Raw genomic sequence first — 19,367 nt, 5'->3', positions numbered from 1 at the left:
CACATTTAAAATTGTTTATTGAAACCATAACATCGATGTATGTTACAATATTACAACTAAAAAATAAATAAATAAAATATAAATGACTAGGCCCCTCAATAAATTATGCTAAAACAGTTTTTTTTCTCTCGAAATAAATCATAATAAATACTTATAAATGAGGTCAAATGCCCAAGGTATTAGAATGCCTTTATTCAAACCAGCATTTAAAATTTGATAAATTCTATTTGGTAACTATAATAAAGCTCAAAAATGAACTTTGTAATCTTTGAATTTAAGTCTATTAATATAAATTAGATAAATAATAAAAAAAGGTTTGATTTGCAGATATGGCAGTGAAAAAATGGCCGCTTTAAATATGGCTTTTGAAATATTTGTACAAAATAAAATTTTTAAGATTTTCTAAAAACGACAAAACAACGGCAATAAGGCGCCATTTTCCCGTCACATTGCCGTTTTTAGTAAATATTAAAATGTTGTGTTGTGCGGCTTTTGTAAAATTGGGTCGGCCGGCCGTTTAGCCGTTGAATCTGCCGGAGGGAACTGTGCAGGGGCCACGTTCATTCAGGGGGGAGAAGGTGAACTTGAGATGGAGATATTCACGAACAATCTTGGGCACTTTGCACCACCAGGGCTCGATAAAGGGGTTCAGGAAGGCCCTAGAAAACAATATTATAGATGAATCCTTATAATAAATTAACAGGATGTCTGTCTGTTTGTCTGTACCGAAGGTTCTAACTAACCGCTGAACCAATCGGGTTCTCCTTTACAGGGCAGCTTCTAATAGGTCCTGGGAAGGTATATGCCTATTTCGGGGAGGGTACCATCACCACCCCCCCCCAAAAAAGTTTTTATTTAATTTTTTAAATAAAAATAAAATAGAGGGGTCGTCAGCCCCCCTCCCCAATTTTTTTTCTTTAATCTAAAATAATATCTAAAAAATAGTTATCAAATTTTACTCCAACCGCCTCAAGTGCTCATATAGGCCTCTAGGGGGCGTATCCGCTAGTAGATTATAAACAAACAAGGATGACAATAGTCATATACATATGAACATTAACACTAATAGTAAAAATCAGATAAATAGGATAATTACTTCAAATAAAAAAATGTTAAAAGCTAAAAAATCAACATGGATGTACGAACCTTCTGGTAACGATTATAGAGTTGCTATGCTTTACAAATTGTACCTTATCATTGTACGAACCATCATAAAAAGTTAAAATTTATAAAAAAAAATGTCTAAATTAACGAAAAGAGATAACTGTTACGGACGGACGGACCGACCCTGATTACAAAATCCTCACTTTAAAAAGGATCTAAAATGTCCATCATAAAGACTTTGCTTCTTAATTAATTTTAGTCTGGTGTTGAATTTTTCTGGAGGGATTTGAGGATATTTCAAACCTCCCCTCCAACCCCCCGTAAAAAATAACTAACCTTGGATCGCCGCGGGGAAATGGAGCGAAGGCACCCACCACAAAGATAAGAACCAAACAGCTTATCAACAGTGTCTTATTCATCCTGAAACAGAAAAAATTGCTATCAGTAAAATGTAAATAAAACTCTGTTGATGACAATAACAGCATATTGTAGAAGCGCTAGAAAGTTTCATGTGTAAAAATACGTCTAAAAAGGAAAGAGAGGGAGAAGTTAGAAAGAACCCCCCCCAAAAAAAAAGAAAAAAGAAAAAAAAGATGGATAATAAAAGTATTTTTATGACGTCACACATGACTTAATAATGAACCACAAGATAAATAAATATGCAAATCAGAATTTTCAGATTAGCGGCTACGATATTAATATTCAATTACTGTACTATAAATATAACATGTAGATGTATCCTTTGGTTACTAATTTCCAATGTTATTCTTACTAAAAATCAATGCTATTGAAGCACAAGAACTAAAAAATCTTCTTCGAAGGGAATATAGGCGATCCAAAAAGATATGCAAATCCAAAGAAAATTATGAATGTAGTATTTTATAACTTATTCAATTTAAAGTGGACCTTCTTGGAAAATAACTAGAGAAGCTGCGATCTTTAAGCTTATTATGACCTTACTGGGACCTTTGAAAAAAACAGTAAGTGATCATTATCTATAATTAAGATGGATAGATAGGCAAATATATGGATAGGTAGGATAATAGATAGATGGATATTCAGATATGCAAAAAAGTGTTGTAGTAGTAGATGGATAGATGTACTGGGACGTCCAAGGGGGGGGGGGGGGCGGTTAAAGGAGTGACCCCCCCCCCCAAAAAAAAAATTTAAATTTCTATCCTCCCAAATAAAAAAACTTGGACGTCCTTGCTCGTCCCACCTGACAATAAAAATATACAAAAAAAAACAAGAAGAATCGACCCCCCCTCTCCTGGCAAAACTCTCTGCACGCCACTGGCTCGTGACAATAGTTTCTTGTCTACTAATTACAATGAATAATTATATGCCAACGACTAAATACATATGTCCATACTTTCAAATCTATTAATCATTAACTCCCCTATACTAATAATTCTTTGTTGAAATTTTGAAAGATTTATTGACCGGGCGCCAAGCTATAAACAATACAGCGTTGTTGGTTAGTATTCATTATTTTTCAGATAGATAGGTTTGGGATAATAGAATTATTATTTATCATTTATTGCATCGTATTATAAACAGCTTTACGTGGATATTTAAATTGAAAATTATAATATTAAAACCAGTTTTGCTAGAACGGGCCTGGGTCCCTCTTAAAATCTTGATTTTTTATTAAATCTTTGATTGGTCCAAAATTACAGTGTCCAAAATTTTCAACCATTAATACAAGAGACGAACAAATAAAAGTAGCACTGTTTCTTCATGATAATTACAAATGCCATTTTCATCTCATTTAAATTATACATTTAAAATATAAAACATGGTTTTTGAAGTACTTTTATTAGACTTGAGCACACATACTAGAGAACGGTTTCAAAATCAATGTAAATAAATTATTTGTTTGTTTATGTAAGTCAAATACATAGATATCTTACTTGCAAGATAGATAGATACTTACAAGGAAAGTAGATAGATAATTGTTTGTTTTTAAAAGAGAAGCTTTAATTAGGGTCAGTCCGTCCGTCCGTCGGTCTGTAACGGATAGCTTTTTTCGTTAATTTAGGCATGTTAAAATTGTCCTATCGATTTCAAACTTTGCATGGTGATTCCTGTAGTATTTAGGTACGATTTAGAAAGCGTAGCAACTCTATAATCGTTACCAGAATGTCCGTACGTCCATTTTAAACATGTTGATTCTTAACTTTTTTAACAACAAATTTGTATGTGATAAAATCATCCGATTAATTTGATTTTTGGAATACTGATTCCTAGGACAACAAAGTACAATGTTATAAGCGAAGAATCTCTATAATCTCCTAAAAACGTAAGTATGTCATAAAACATTATCCTGCATTAAAGCAGTTTTTCAACAAATTTAATTAAAATTTTGGTTCGACATTTATAATTACGTTCTGATTTTTCAATTCTGACACACTACAAGTATGAATGTTCGTTTGTCCTACCGTTTCAGAGCTTCGCTTTTTTGGATGTTGTCATCCTTGTTAAAAGACAAATTACCATATATATTTATATGTTTAAGAACTAATTTGGAAGTCCATACAAACACTTTTTACTTGCGTTTGTTAAGGTTGAATGGGAATTCATTTATTTTATTTTTTTAAAGAAATAAAAACTATTAGAATAGTTATATATCGCATCGTATTACAGACAGCTTTACGCGAATATAAAATGAAAAATTATAAGATTAAAACCAGTTTTGTTACCCCAGAGGTGTTTAAGAAATATATTTAAGTTTTCAAAATTTAGGTTTAAAAAATAGACTAAATTTTAGACTTTCCTTTGAAACAATTGTATATATCATACATATATGGTAATTCAGCCGCCGATAAGCCGCATAAATAACGTCATACTGGCCTACCATTGGTCAATTAAAATGTATACTGGCTTGTCATTGGTTATCAGTCTGTGTCGGTGCATATAATTGGTACATTTGTATTGAATGACGTCATTCTTTTATAGGCACTATAAACAGCTTTTTAATCTCTAGATGATAAAAAAAAATAGACGTCTATTTTCAAGTAAACCAGCGGCTGCAGATCCCTGATTTTAAATACAAATTGAATGTGTGAGAAAGCGGATATGATTATATCAATTTTCATGTGTATTTTGTATGTCAGACTATTTATATTTAACTATGACATATAGTTTTACAAGAAGTATAACAGTAAAGACTTTTTCACATTTTATATTTTTTAAGACAAGCGCCTTCTCCCCTATAGTAATCTTGAGGATATTGAAGTAACAAGGGTGGGGGGGGGGGTATAGACGTCCAAGGGTAGGAATAAAGGGGTGTTTACCACCTTCAGACTTTGAAATCGCTCATTTTACCCCCTTCAAAATTTTAAAAAATAAATAAGATTACCTACCTTAAACCTTTCATATTAACCTCGTGTAAATAAAGAGTGACCCTGCAAGGGGGTGGTGGGGGACTCGACCCTCCAATTTTAATTCTAGTTTCGGGAGGTTGAAGGTACCCTACCCCAAAATATCTATATAGCTTATAGACCTAAAATATGCTTTACTGAAAAGGAGGATTGTATCGGTTCAGATATAAGTGAGATCCTTTACAACAAACACACACAAAGAGACAGACATCCTGTTGCTTTTGTATAATGATTACCAATTGCCAATAATGTTGGAAAGAAATACATTTTTGATTTTTTAAAACTACTCTTTCATATTTTAATTCTATAATATAAATTGATAATGTTTTTTTCTGTCTGAAGCTTAAGTTTTCATTAACTACTGAACCAATTGCGTCTTCTTTTAATGGAAGCTTAAAATATGTCTTGAGATAGTTTTAGGCTATTTTATTGGTAGATTTAAGTATTGAGTGTTTTCAGGCTATTTTTTCTATCTTATAATGGAGTGCCCTTTGGAGGCAAATGGAATAGACACTTGTTTCAAATAAAACAATGAAGAAATAAATGATATCAATGGTTTTTAGGGTCATTTATAGTGTTAGAGAGTAAACAGGTGTTAGGAACATTGTTGTAAAATGTGAAAAACACGTAACATATGAAAAAAGTCCACACTTTTTAGTAATTCGAGGTTGCAACCGTGGAAAGGATTCATTATTACTTGGATCTTACACCAGATTATCATTGAATTGACAAATAAATGATGTTCATGTTAGTAACCTCAATTGACTACATTTTCCCCCCTGTTATAATATCCACTTATATACTACATCCAATAGGCGACTTTAAAACAGGTCATTAGATTAAAATTCAGTAAATTTATATCTTATTATTTTAAAAACTGAACATATTTCCATTTATTTAAAAGCAAAAAATGTATGAAATGATATCTTATGTAATAAAAATAAAATAAATCAAAATGGTTTTAAGTAGCTTATTGTTCGACACATAAAACTGGTGTAATGGTTGTATTGTATTCTTATTACATTATTCATTTCAAACAATATTGGATATACAATATGTGGATAATGTGGGAGATTCTTGCCTACCCTGATAAATGTTTCTACCAGCTAGCTAATATAACGACTACCCCATCCTCCTAACATTCATGACTTTACCCCATCCCCTCAACTGACCTTGGAGGAACGTATTGACCAGTATCTAAGGACTATATTGGCAAACTAAATTGACGACAAAAATTCCCCTTTCACATACTCCACTGTATTCTATATCCATTAAAACAAGTAAATGCTTGTCCAAAGCAATGTTTTCATAAAATTTAAAAATACATATTAGTTATTTCTCGTATCGTATTATAAACGGCTTTCCGCGGATATAGAATGTACAATTATAAGATTAAAACTAGTTTTTTAGCCCCGTGGTGCCGAAGGCACCGGCTAAAAAAACTAGTTTTAATCTTATGATTGTACATTTCTATATTCGTAGAAAACTGGATATAATACGATGCTAGACATAGTTTTTTCGTATGGATGAGAACCGGTTCCTTTCCACCGGATTCGAATGAATACGAGAAAATGTTTTTTTTGATCAACAAATTAAAAATCAGATACTGAATGCTAAACTATTTTTTAATATGCTATTGAAAGAGCAATTAGTTTTAAAGTTTGTATAAATTTTAATTGGGCATTAATTGGGCGTTACAATTTAGTATTTTAGACTAGATGCTTTGCTAAATTTTAAAGTAGGACAATCAAGATCTAAAACTCGTATTTTCTTTCTTTGTGATTTATTTTTGGGGAATACGTTGAACTAAAAAATATACGTGTTATAAACATTAAACATGTCTATATTTGAACTGTTCAAATCCTTAATCCTAAAGTAACAGGATGTTTGTGTGTCTGTGTGTTTGTGTGTTTGTATGTACCAAAGGATCTCGCTAACCACTAAACCGATCGGGTTCTCCTTAACAGGGTAGCTTCTCATAGGTCCCGGGAAGGTTTATAACTATTTTTTGAGGGGTGGGACACCCCCCACCCCCCTTAAAAATGAAAAATCCCCCCCCAAAAAACATTTTTTAAAATTTTTTAAAACTAAAATTAAAAACTAGGTGGGGGGGCACCCCCCCCCCAAAAAAAAAAAAAATTTCGCCCCCCCCCCCAAATTTTTAAAAAACTTTTTCTTTTAAAATCTGAAATAAGAAATTGGGTTATCAAATTTCACTCTCCTCTCCTCAAGTGCCCCTAGAGGCCTCTAGGGGGCGTAGCCGTTAGTTGATTTTTATGATACTAGCTGCGGAGCTCATAGCTGTGAATTCAACTGGGCAAGAAGAGGGCAGAAAAATAGCCTATAACCATGATAAAAAAATTACCCTAAAACAATCATGGGACATAATAAAAGCTTTTCTCAAAAGGAGAACTCAATCGTCTCAGTGGTTACCGAGATCTTCAGACGCTTCAGACGCACAGACATAAATAGTTCTACTTTGTATTATAGATTAATGCATTAAAAAAATTAATTCAATGCACACAAATATAAATCAATGACTAACCAATGTTTTATAGTTTTTCTTGTTAGTAAAGATGTAAGCTACTCTATTATTTTAAATATCCGTTTCACTGTCTGTTGTAAATAGAAAGCACCAAACTTTAAATTATTTCCATGTTTTTTATTTATGTACTTCGCTACTTATGTGTGTTATTATTCTTGTTTTAAATCCAGTTATTTTTTTATATTTGTTACAGAAAACTCTATCAAAATGAGATAAAACAATTTTATTGGGTTGTCAGAAAATGCATAAAACCAATACGATACCAATAAATAGTCTGTAAAAACATTCATTTGATCGACTTTAGATAAAAAATGCATAAAAATGAATGGAAATTTAAAAATTGATGATTCTTATAAATTATTTTTTGACTTTATCATAAGGAATTGATGGAGAATATAAGTAAATATTATGACAGGGAAATTGTCGTCAATTTAGGTTGCTATTTCCCCTAATATTCATTGGGTACTTCGTTGATCCAGTAGGAGGGGATGGAAGTAGCCAGCTACAAGTTTCACTTTATTAGAGTACATGATAATCAGGTGTATGATCCAAGTAATAATAAAATCACTCATAAATGTTTAATAAAGACAATATTTTTTTAAATCTGAAGTTGGGACAGACACACAAATACATCAAATCAGATAAAAGACAGAAAGACAGAAAGACATACAACATACAGATATAGCATAATATAGATATGCATACAGACTGACAATTACAGACAAATTTACAAACGGACAGTCTTACATAAAGCCAGACATAACAGAGATGGGGTACAATGAGTTGTTTATTACACTAGTACCCACAGTTTTATAACAACTTTTTTTTATTTTCTAGCTTAACAACTTTGGGGACTATAGTGAAATCGAATTGTTTGGTTTATCAAGTTGAGTGTTCAAACGTTTCAACCACTAATTTTGCACTACAGAAATGGTAATTTTGTTTATCATCATTGAAGATATATATCAAATTATCGGCTATTGTCTTATCCCTATAGATCCCTGCAGTCATAAACAAATTAAATGAGTCTTAGAGACAGACAAAAGCTGACATACGTGTTATAAAGTTTATTTGGGCAATGCCTAAAAATACATAACACATGTTAAAAGTAAAATATATTTTATTATGAAACATAAAAATCGTGCCATAAAGTTTATATCTAACACAGAGCAATAATCATAATTTTCATCAGGGCTCGGCAGCCGCGCGTAAGCCACTTGTAAAATTCAGGGAAATCCTATTATTCAATTTTAAAAATCGACTAGAAGTCTAAAACTGACCCAATTATGGCAATCCCCCAAAAAATTCTAAGGTTTGAACATGTTTATATTTGAGGCTTTGCTGCGGCTAGTTGCCTCTAGGTGAGGTGGTGGGGGATTAAATACGATCCTCCTATTTTTCATTTTTGTTTAAAAAAGAAAATGGAAAAACATGGACCCTCCCCTGAAATGGCTATAAACCTTCCTAGGACCTATGTAAGCTTAACTGAAAAGAAGAACCGTATCAGTTCAGTGGTTATCAAAATCTTTCGGTACAGACAGACACAGATCCTGTATCTTTTATATGATGATTTTTTAAAAAAATCTCAAATTATTCCATCTATTCATTCACAAAATTACTTAAATTTTGACGACTTTTGTTTTAAATCTGACATTGAAAAGAAACATCTTTTTATTCTATCAAAATTGAATAAAACCAAAAACATTCATATTTTGTCATTAATATTTATAGCATAAAAAATCAATTCGTGATTATTTATGGGTTTTTATATAAATTACACCATGGACTTTTTTGTTAAAGCTTCGCAAGCCCAGATTGCTGAAGCCAGAATTGTATTGCAAATTATGGGTGTTTAAGTTATTTTAAAAAAGTATAAAAGAACAAATCATTTAATATATTTCAAGATTCGAGCTTTTATCATTAAAATTTCAGCCTCTATGTACATATATCGCACCAAAATAAACCAATAATGAAATCGGATTACATTTTATTTTGCTTGCTCATATTATTGAAATTCCGCCAAAAATCCACTGTGCCCATTCGTTGTTCTGATAAAAGTTGTCTACATCATAGATTATAGTTTTGATATGTCCCTTTGTTTTGGTGCCAAATTCTATCAAAAAGTTTTCATTAACGTGTTCCATGACCCTGATAACGTTAAGATAACATTGTAATAACATGGTTATCAAAATATAAAAGATTATTGTAACAGTAGGAACTTTAAAACAATCCTATCAAGCAGTTATAAACGATAAAATTTTATTGTGGATCGTGTCATCGTGAATAATTAATGGTATTGAAATAAAAAGTTTTTGTAGTTGTCTAGTCGTATAAAAGAGAATCTATCTATACACGAAATAGCTCTAATCCCAAAGGATCCAATAAGAGTTTACATAACACTAGCTGTTATGCCCCTAGAGACCTCTTGTATCACTTGAGGGCAAGGCGGGCTAAATGTCCTTCCTCCCCTTCCAATACATATTTTTTGGAGGTATGGTAATTTTTTCTAATGGTGTCTTCTCTTAGGAGTGTGAAGTTACCCTCCCCTAAAATAGTTCTACACTTTTTTGTGCATATGAAAAGCTTAACAGTAAAGAACAATATGAATAATGCGGTTACCGAGATCTTTCACAACTGACACACAGATAGACATCGGATTACTTTTATATACAAATAGATTTGTTTAAATGCAGTTCAGTTGAACATACCTATAAAAAATAAATAAGATTAAAGTATAAAAATCAAATAACCTAAAGAACATAAAATCTATTTAAGTTAAAAAGCGTTTTTCATTTCGTAATTTAATATGTGATCTTAAAAAACTGATATTTACATATAAAAGTCTTTTGTTTGGGTGGGTTAGATTTTTTCTATTTCCCCTTCACTGTATCCCTAGTTTTAATCTAAGATGGGAAAATCTTCTAAGAAATGTTAATATTTTCGATGGATCTTAAGGGATAAGACAATGGACGATAAATTGAGGTATAGTCCCAATTACGACAAACATACATCCCATCTGTAGGTTTATAAAAGTTTTACTATGCTATAATTTATGTCCAAATGAAGATTAGATAAAAGTCATCAATGTTTTTTAGCCAATTGATAAAAAAAGATTATAAAACTTTAGCAACTGGTCTAATTATCAGTAAGTTATCCCATTCCGCCCTGGCATTTTTATAAAAAGAATTATTACAAGAAAGCTGTTTCATTTTGACCTAATCAAATTTTTGAAAGCGAAGCTTTTCTATAATTAGGGTCGGTCCGTCCGTCCGTAACGGATAGCTTTTTTTGTTAATTTAGGCATGTTAGAATTGTCCTATCGATTTCAAATTTTGCATGGTGACTCCTTTAATAGTAAGGTACGATTTAGAAAGCGTAGCAACTCTATAATCATCAACAAAATGTCCGTACGTCCATTTTAAACATGTTGATTTTTTTACTTTTTTAACAACAAATTTTTATGTGATCTAATCATCCGATTGATCTGATTTTTGTTATATTGATTCCTTGGACAACAAAGTATAATGTAATAAGCGAAGCAACTCTATAATCAAGTCCTAAAAATGTAAGTATGTCCATAAACATTATCCTGAATCAAGCAGCTTTTCAACAAATTTACTTACAAATTTGCTTTGACTCTTATACATTTTTATTATGATTATTCACTTCTGACACTATCAAGTGTTAATGTCCGTTTGTCCTACCGTCTCAGTGCTTCGTTTTTATGGATGTTGTCATCCTTGTTTTGTTATAATAAAACAAAAATGACTTGATCCTAAATAGCGCAGCTTTTTTATTGGAAGCAGTTTGTCGACTTACAATTAAAATTTTGAGTAATTTAGAATAATGAATATAAAAATCTGTATGTAATGACAAGGAAAAATTTATCGTCGACTTAGGTTGCTAATATGGCCCTCATATTATTCAGTTAGTTAATCCAGTACAGGGGAGGGGGTGTAAAGGGGTAGATGGGGTGATCGTTATTTTAGCCAGCTACACGTTTCACTTTATTAGAGTACAAGATAATCTGGTGTAAGATCCAAGTAATAATCAATCCATCTACATATATTGATAAAGATATTATGACTTTGTTTTATATATAAACACCACAAACGTCAATCCTTAAGACAGTGTGAATTATTTTATTTTAATAATTTAAGAACACAGCTTTACTTGCTATTTGCATTTTTAATTGATTATAAGAACACCATATTATTTGCATATAAACTTTACCTCTGCGCAGGGAGGTAAGGGATATTGGGCTGTTTATAACACTAGCCCCCAAAGTTTTAAAGTAACTTTTTCTTTTTCGTCACCTTAATAACTTTGGGGACTTTTATTGAATTTTAATTGTTTGTTTCATTAAGTTGATTGTCTAATTGCTTCAACCACTAATTGTAATCTACAATAGTACAATTTTGTGTATCATAATTGGGGTGGTACATTAATTAGCCATTATCTTATCCCTTTAGATCACTGCCTTTGCGGCTTTACTGAGCAAATTTGCTTACCATTTTTGGCCAGATTTGGGCAAAATTAGGCAACAATTTTAGGCAATTTGTTTTATCTAAAAGATTTTAAAGTTTATGTCTGTGAATAAGGATGATAATAAACATAATTACCTTCAAAAATAAATATAATTTAATTTTTCAAAAGAAACATTATTTGAAACAATTTCAAAACAAGGATGATATCCTATGAAGCGAAGCTCAAAAATCATACGAACATTAACAATTATAGAGTAACAAATTAATTATCCTATAATTAGTTTAATACAGGATTCTTAATATGGACATACTTACATTTTAAGACTTCAGTTTAGAGATGCTTCGTTTACATGTAGAGTTGTACTCTTTTTCTAAAACTATTGAGTAAATTTAAATAAGGTTATGCTAATATTTATTTTATGAAAAATATAATTTTAAAAATCTATATTTCTATGTTTTTTATCGTTGCTCGGCCGCCGCGCCTTAGCTACGCATTAGCCTTTAATTTAAATCGGTAGTTTCCGAAGAAAAAGGATTGTCTGTATAGGGACAGGTTTAGACAATCATTTAGTTTTAAAGTTATAATATGACGAATTAACTGAGGCTAACACGTGGCTGGCGCGTGGCTGCCGAGCCCTGTTTTTTTTTTATATTTTGTATTTTAAAATTGTTTGCCATTTAACAAAAACATTTACATTTTAAGAAAAGTTTAAATTACGGAATTTGTAATCCTATTGTGATAAAAATTAGTTATCTTCCAAAAACAGAATGTTTATAATAGCAAAAACATGCTTTACAAATGTTTATTTACTAAAATATTTGTTGCAAATTTGTTACAAGTCGAAAAAACTAGTCTGTACACTTGTCACTTCTACCTTTTACTTAAAACTAAACATTTCCCACAACCGTAGCTAAACACGTAGTGTATACGTTCATTGTTGGGGAGGTCATTGGTTCGAATCACGGACCGACACTGTGTCATAACTAAAGATGTTTTTTAAAATGGTTCCTACTGGTGTTATGTTAGGTACGCGAACTAAATAGTTAGAGATGGGGGAAAGCCATGGCCCGTAAACAGGCGTACGTTTCAGACCAAGGTCGTGCAATCAAAAGTTTGTTTGTCTGTTGGATGTTACTTAACCTAATATACTTGGGTGTTAGAGTATCGCAACCCATTACAAACTAATGATGCTCTGGATTCTCTAGATGTAAAGTAAGTAAAAATGGATATTCCCCTTTACTTAAATAAAATATTTTGTTTTATGTTTTATCTGTAAAAAATTATAATCCTATATGTAAATAAATCTTATTACTTCCTTAAAAGTAATTATTAATTTATTCTAATATTTCATTGATAGCATATAATGTTAGACTGAAATTCATCTGTGATTTCATATTAATAAGTGATATTAGAAACCATTTTTCTAAAGAAATGCGACAAAAATAAGTAGGGTCCCTCCCTTTGATAGATGTGTTAATTATATTCTAAGCAGCAAAGCTACTCTATAATTTGTTGAAATTTATCACCAAAACTTTATAATACATAAATTAGGCACTAGTCAATCGTTGAAACTACTTCCCCTATTTTTGATATAAATTGAAAATAAATGGGGAGGTATTTTTTGTGTCTCTGTTTATTACATCAGGTAAGGTTAGGTTATGTTGTTTTGGGTATTGGCCCTGGTTTTCCCCGCGGGGTTATAGAATTGCAGTCTTAGACCCTGCAAGGTTGGACCCACAACTTTATATAATGCCTGCATATTTCAATTTCTTCAAAACTTTATTTTATATATAAATAGTTCGTCTGCAAGCATCATTCTTTGAAATTTGACAAAGAATACAATTGTTTAATTTTAGCTGGATATGTATGTTAAGATACTTGTTAACTACGAATTATGGAATATTTGCAGGAATAAGGGATATAAGACATTAGACCTTAATTTCATCATTTAAATCATAGAAATCATTTTTAAAAATAGGGTGGGGGAGGAGTAATTTTTTCAGGGGGCTTCGGCCCATGTTGAAGGGAGGCCGTCACCTCCTAAGGGCCATGAGGCGTATTTTCCTTTTGGGAGTGTTAGTCTTGGGTCCCACACCTCAATAAAATAGCTTAAAACAAGCGGTTACCGATATCTTAGGCTTCAGACAGATGGACAGACGGACTGGCGAACGTAGATGTATTAGAACAATATGATCACTTTTGAAATAAAGTGGAATGACGGCGTAATGTCATCTATGACAACATTTAATGAATGCAATACAGTCGACGTCAATAACCCAGTAAAAATTGTGAATTTTAAGGGTTTATGTCGACAGATGGATAGACGGACTGACGAACGTAGATGTATTAGAACAATATGATCACTTTTGAAATAAATTGGAATGGCGGCATATGTCATCTATGACAACTTTTATTGAATGCAATAAAGTCGACGTCCATAACCCTGTGAAAATTGTGAATTTTAAGGGTTTATGTCGACTATGAGGCTTTAATAAAAAGTGGTGGCGGCTGATGTAATATCGAAATGCTATCTTTGTCTTAAAAGAATTTTCGACAATTTTACGTCGAATGACAAAATTCCACATCCCTTAATCCTGATGCATATTGAAGAAAAGTAATTATAGGTCGGTGACATTGAAAAATTGACAGACATACTAATTAAATTTGCATTAATTATGTACAAATGTATTTACATGTATAACATCTAACATAACAACTTACTTACAAGTATTATTCTCTATTTTTCGATTATAGAGCGTTAAAGAAAAAAAATTGACTAGAATAAACGCTAATAATTAACTATAACACTATAATCTGATATTTACGTCAACATTATTAATATCATCAACACGGCATTAATACTAAAATTCTATATCTACTATAAGTTGATATAATAAAAAAAACCAAAAGACTTAAAAACTTAAAATTTTTAAACTAAAATTTTTACGATGCCTTTTTCTGTTTCGCTCAAATTTCTGTTATAAACCCTAATTAATTCGGACGATATCCATATTGTTTTAAATTATCAAATATCCTGATATCAGATATCATAGATAATTATGGCGAACAAAGTTACAAGAAATGTAAAATTAAACTGAAGTAATTGATGGAGTCATCTGGGCACTTTTCTTGTACGACCTAAACAAGCCAACGAATAAGAGATTTTTTTTAGAAAAACATTGGGGACTAGTATAATTTACAGTCCAATGTTCCCTCCGTCCATGACTATAAATACTTGTATAAGAACATGCAAACAGAACATGCAGAGTCAAATGTCATGACCTATCAATTATTAATCATTCCGGGACCAATACTGGGACATTACTGTTTGTAAACAAATATTTTAAGACGCTTTATAGTATTTAGTAGATATAAGTGTTGATTTTTTATGAAATGGGTATCTAAGACCCCTACAAAAAAGCCTAATACCATTAAAAGACCACTTGGCATTTCCCTTAAAAGCACAACCTAATCGGTTCAACGGTTCTTGGAAAATTGATTTAACTCTTTGAAAATTCGTCAAGCTGTTTACAAAATTTAATACACTTACAAAAATACATCCAGCTACTATAGTCATAAGAGATAAAAACTTAACAGAGATAACGAATAATTAGTGCCACTAATTGTTAATCAATTATTAAACTTGTTGATCATTGGATCAAAACTAATATTTATAATCATATTTCTTTATATAATACTGGTAATATTACATCTTAGCAATATAGGTAGCTTTGGCCTATTTAAACAAGGGTTAACAAACAGGAATCTAAAGGGATAAGACCATGGTCGATAAATTGATGTACATTCCCAATGATGATAAAAAATTACCCTTTCGTTAGATTACAATTAGTTAATGTAACATTAGGACATTCTACTTAATGAACCAGCTAAATCAAAATTCAAGTCCCCAAAGTTGTTAAGCCAACGAGTAAGAAAAAGTTATTGCAAAACTTTAGGGACTAGTGTAATAAACCATTGTCCCCTCCCTCTCTGGTTAAAATGCCATTATTTTTTGCAAATAAGAAAACATTATCATATGAAAGGATGTATGTTGTGTATATTTGATTTCATATACCATATACTTTTTGGTACTTTACTCATTTTTTAAATTATCGTCTGGCTTTTCTACTATTAGATAAATTTTTGGCTGTTTTGTCTGCACGACATCTTGGGATCAACCAATATTTGCGTAATCAAATTCTCATAAGTCAACAAGATAAATAAACTTGAGTAGAGATATTTATTTGCAAAAATATGTTAAAATTTTGATGTACCTATTTATCAACGCAACTATGTACTAAGATTATTATTATGTCGATAATATGTCATTTATGACAACTTCAGTGCCATATATCCTATCATATAAATAGTAAAGTTTATTGTTTTTCTGTTAAGGTCTTAATGACCGAAGAACAATTTTAGAAAAGCTTTACAAACATCCAGAATGGTTTTAAGCTATTTTACCTTTAAATTGAAGTTTTGGGGTGGGGAATTATTCCACCACCTTTCTTCACTTTGACTAAGGCGCCCCTAGTTGCTAGGAATGGAAATATAATTTACGTTGCTAATATTGACCTCATTTGTTAGTCAGTTTCTTCATCCAGTGAAACACAGGAGATTGGGTAAAAGGGGTGTATAGGGTGTGGGGTTGTATCGTTATTTTAGCCAGCTGCGAACATGAAAATCATATGCAAATATAATAAAATATCGATTCTGCTAGATGTTCATCAGCAAGTCTAAGCCTTATCGATATCATAGAAGTATGTGACATATTTTTAACTTATACTACTATAACTCTCGTTTAGTTTTACATTTTTAGAATCTAAATTTGTATCCTTGGAAAATTAATTTATCATACCTTGATGTGGTTACAAATTTCATTTCAATTTTTGACAACAATTATGTCAGTCGGGGAAAAGGCACCGCAAAATATTTTTTTTTTATTTCAGACGGTAAAATGAAACAATAGTTATTAATCGCATCGGACTATAGACAGCATTCCGCGGATATTAAAATAAAAAATATAACATTTTAATCAGTTTGGTTAGCCATTAAAAGTGGTTTTAATTTTATGATTTTTATTTTGATGTGGGAAATTGTCTGTAATAAGACGCTTTACAAGATTTTTCACTATGGATAGCAACGGTTCTAATCCAGTGGATATCTAAAAGCCACACTGCAAAAGTTATTAATCTCGTGTATATTATGTCAAATTATTAAACAAATTTAGATTAGTTAAAGAGGAAAAAAAACAATCTTAAATCTTAAATGCTGAATACCAATAATCGTACCCTTTTATATAAAGTAGTAAGAGTTTTTTTTTCTCTCTGAATCTTAATAAATATAAAAAACACCTGAACCGATTGCGATCTCTATTATAAGTAATTTTTACATGGGTCTTTTAATGGTTTTAGGCTATTCTATTTTCAGACTTAATTCTAGGGATGGTTTTAAGCTTTTTTTCTTTTCCTTTGAATACACAGCATCTAGACACTAGGGGCTTTTCCGCCAGTATAAAATATAAATCAAACCTACAAAATCAATTCTTTAATTAAAATAGATATGTTTATCTTAAAATCTTTTGTCTCTGAAACAAACCAGAATTTATGTGGGGGCTGAAAAAATGTATAAAATCTATAAAACTACAAAAATGATGCTGTTTGAATATTATTTTGTTGTGTTGGCATGTTCATTCAAAACTACAAATATTGCTAGTAAAAATGTCAGTTCATAAAGAAAAATCTAATTTTTTGCAGAAAATTACATAGCATGCAGTAATTATAATCAATCCATCAGAAATTGATAATTCTAATAAATATTTGCTTTGGTATTTTAAATTGGTAAATAATCTGGGATAATACATTGGCCCCAATGATAATGCACAATATTACCCCTTCTGTAGATTAAAATTAGTGGTTGAAATGTTTGAAAATTCAACTTAATGAATCAAACAATCAAAATTCACTAAAGTTTTAGTAAAACTTTGGGGACTAGTGTAATAAACAGCATTGTCCCCTCTCTCTCTAATAATAATCCATTGACTATTGACTACTTTTTTGCTGTTACTTTTTAAAAGTTTTATTATAACACTTTTGTGCATATTTTTTTATGTGATTTGTAACCAAAACTTGATGTAGATGAATTATAAATGTCAAATCTGCCAAACACATATGTCCCATTGATAAATAAAATATGCACCAATAAAATAAATTGTGCTATAAATACACTGCCAAAAAACAAATGAATAGTTTTTTTATCGCATTGTATCATAGAGAGCTTTTCGCAGATATTAAAATGAAAAATTATAAGTTTAATACCAGTTTTGTTAACCGTTAGGGGCCGAAGGTAAGGGTTAACAAAAGTGGTATTAATTTCATAATTTTTATTTTAATGTTCGTGGAAAATAGTCTGTAATACGATGCTACACATGATTTTTCAGTAAGGTAAGTGTTTGATCCAATATATTATAGAAGGTGGAAGTATGTTTGATAGTAAAATCTCACAAACGATAAAGCCGATCAATGCCTGTTTAGGAGATCTTAGAGGACATACTGAAAAACTAAAATCCTTCTAAGCAAATACATTTTTTAGAGTGATGATTTTCATTCATTTTTTTTTGGTTGAACTAATATCGACCCCAATTATGTATGGTGATTAAAAAGTGATCTTTTTCATATCAAATTTGAACAAAAAATAACGTACAGATACAATTCAAATTCATAATGGATCAAACAAGAACGATTTTTGCGTGGTTGGTACAGCTAGATATGATTATATTAGGATTGTTGCAAGGAGTATCTAAGGAAACTAGGGATCTGAAGGGATAAGGTAATGGCCGATAAATTGGTGTACATCCCCAATGATGATACACAACATTACCACTTCTATAGATTAGAATTAGTGGTTGAACTGTTTGAACACTTAACTTCATGAAAAAACTAATAACAAATCACTAAAGTTCCCAAAGTTGTTAAGAAAAGTTTTTTTATAAAACTTTGGGAACTCTCTAAAGGAAACCCATATTGCCTTTAGATATTATCATTTTCCTAAATCAACAAAAGACAACCCTGAATTTATGATTTACTCACTAAAGGCCAGGGGCGAAATGCACAGAAATCTAAGTGTTTAAATTTCTTTTTCTTTATTGTACATGAAACAATTTTAATAGATGATACTTACATCAATTAAATGCATGATCAATAAAGCATCTTGTAGCAGGGAGGGAGGGGATATTGAGCTATTTATTACACTAGTCCAAAAAGTTACAATAATGTTTTCTTATTCTTATTTGTATTTCTAACTTTGGATGCTGCGGAAAATTGTACACAAAAATTGACGTCATATGATAAAATAACCAATGAGAGGCGAGTATATATTTTACCATTGGTCAATTACAATGTATACTGGCCTCTCATTGGACAACTTTATAGTATGACGTCATTTTTTTTGTACCATTTTGCGCAGCATCCTAACTTTGAGGACTTTTATTGAATTTCGATTTGTTATCCCTGCGATTTGTTGGTTCACCAGTTTGAATGTTTCAACGGCTAGGTAAATTTGTGAATCATCATTGGGGATATACACAAATTTAACAGCCATTGTCTTATCCGTTTAGACCCCTTATCTTAGAGTCAACGTTGTGTCTTAACTTCCGCTTATTTTGTTATTATAGTGTTAAATATTCGCCAGAAAATTATAATAGCAATTAGCTTGTTTGTTTGTTATTATAACATTGAAGCTGGGGGGTTAGGGGGATATAGACAGTTTTTGGTTTTGCATTAAAATGTAGTGATGGTTTAATTAGAGATCTAAAAGGATAAGACAATGGCCGATAAATCGATGTACAT

At 31.1% G+C, this 19,367-nt stretch overlaps 1 long non-coding RNA gene across 1 annotated transcript in view; it reads right to left on the bottom strand.

The window, feature by feature from the left end:
- Positions 1 to 19,367, bottom strand: part of LOC145327885 (uncharacterized) — a 50,826-nt gene continuing 31,459 nt past the window's right edge. Inside the window, exons 3-4 of the long non-coding RNA XR_013882270.1 lie at positions 1,441 to 1,524; positions 1 to 659 (exon numbers count right to left, since the gene is read on the bottom strand). This is a non-coding gene — a long non-coding RNA (uncharacterized LOC145327885). The remainder of the gene's footprint in view (positions 660 to 1,440; positions 1,525 to 19,367) is intronic.

Source organism: Acartia tonsa, chromosome 9, assembly GCF_053477335.1.
Source record: "Acartia tonsa isolate MP-2025a chromosome 9, ASM5347733v1, whole genome shotgun sequence".
In the NCBI taxonomy this organism is placed as follows: domain Eukaryota; kingdom Metazoa; phylum Arthropoda; class Copepoda; order Calanoida; family Acartiidae; genus Acartia; species Acartia tonsa.
The sequence above is the reverse complement of the archived record's forward strand: the minus strand, read 5'-3'. Positions and strand labels throughout refer to the sequence as shown.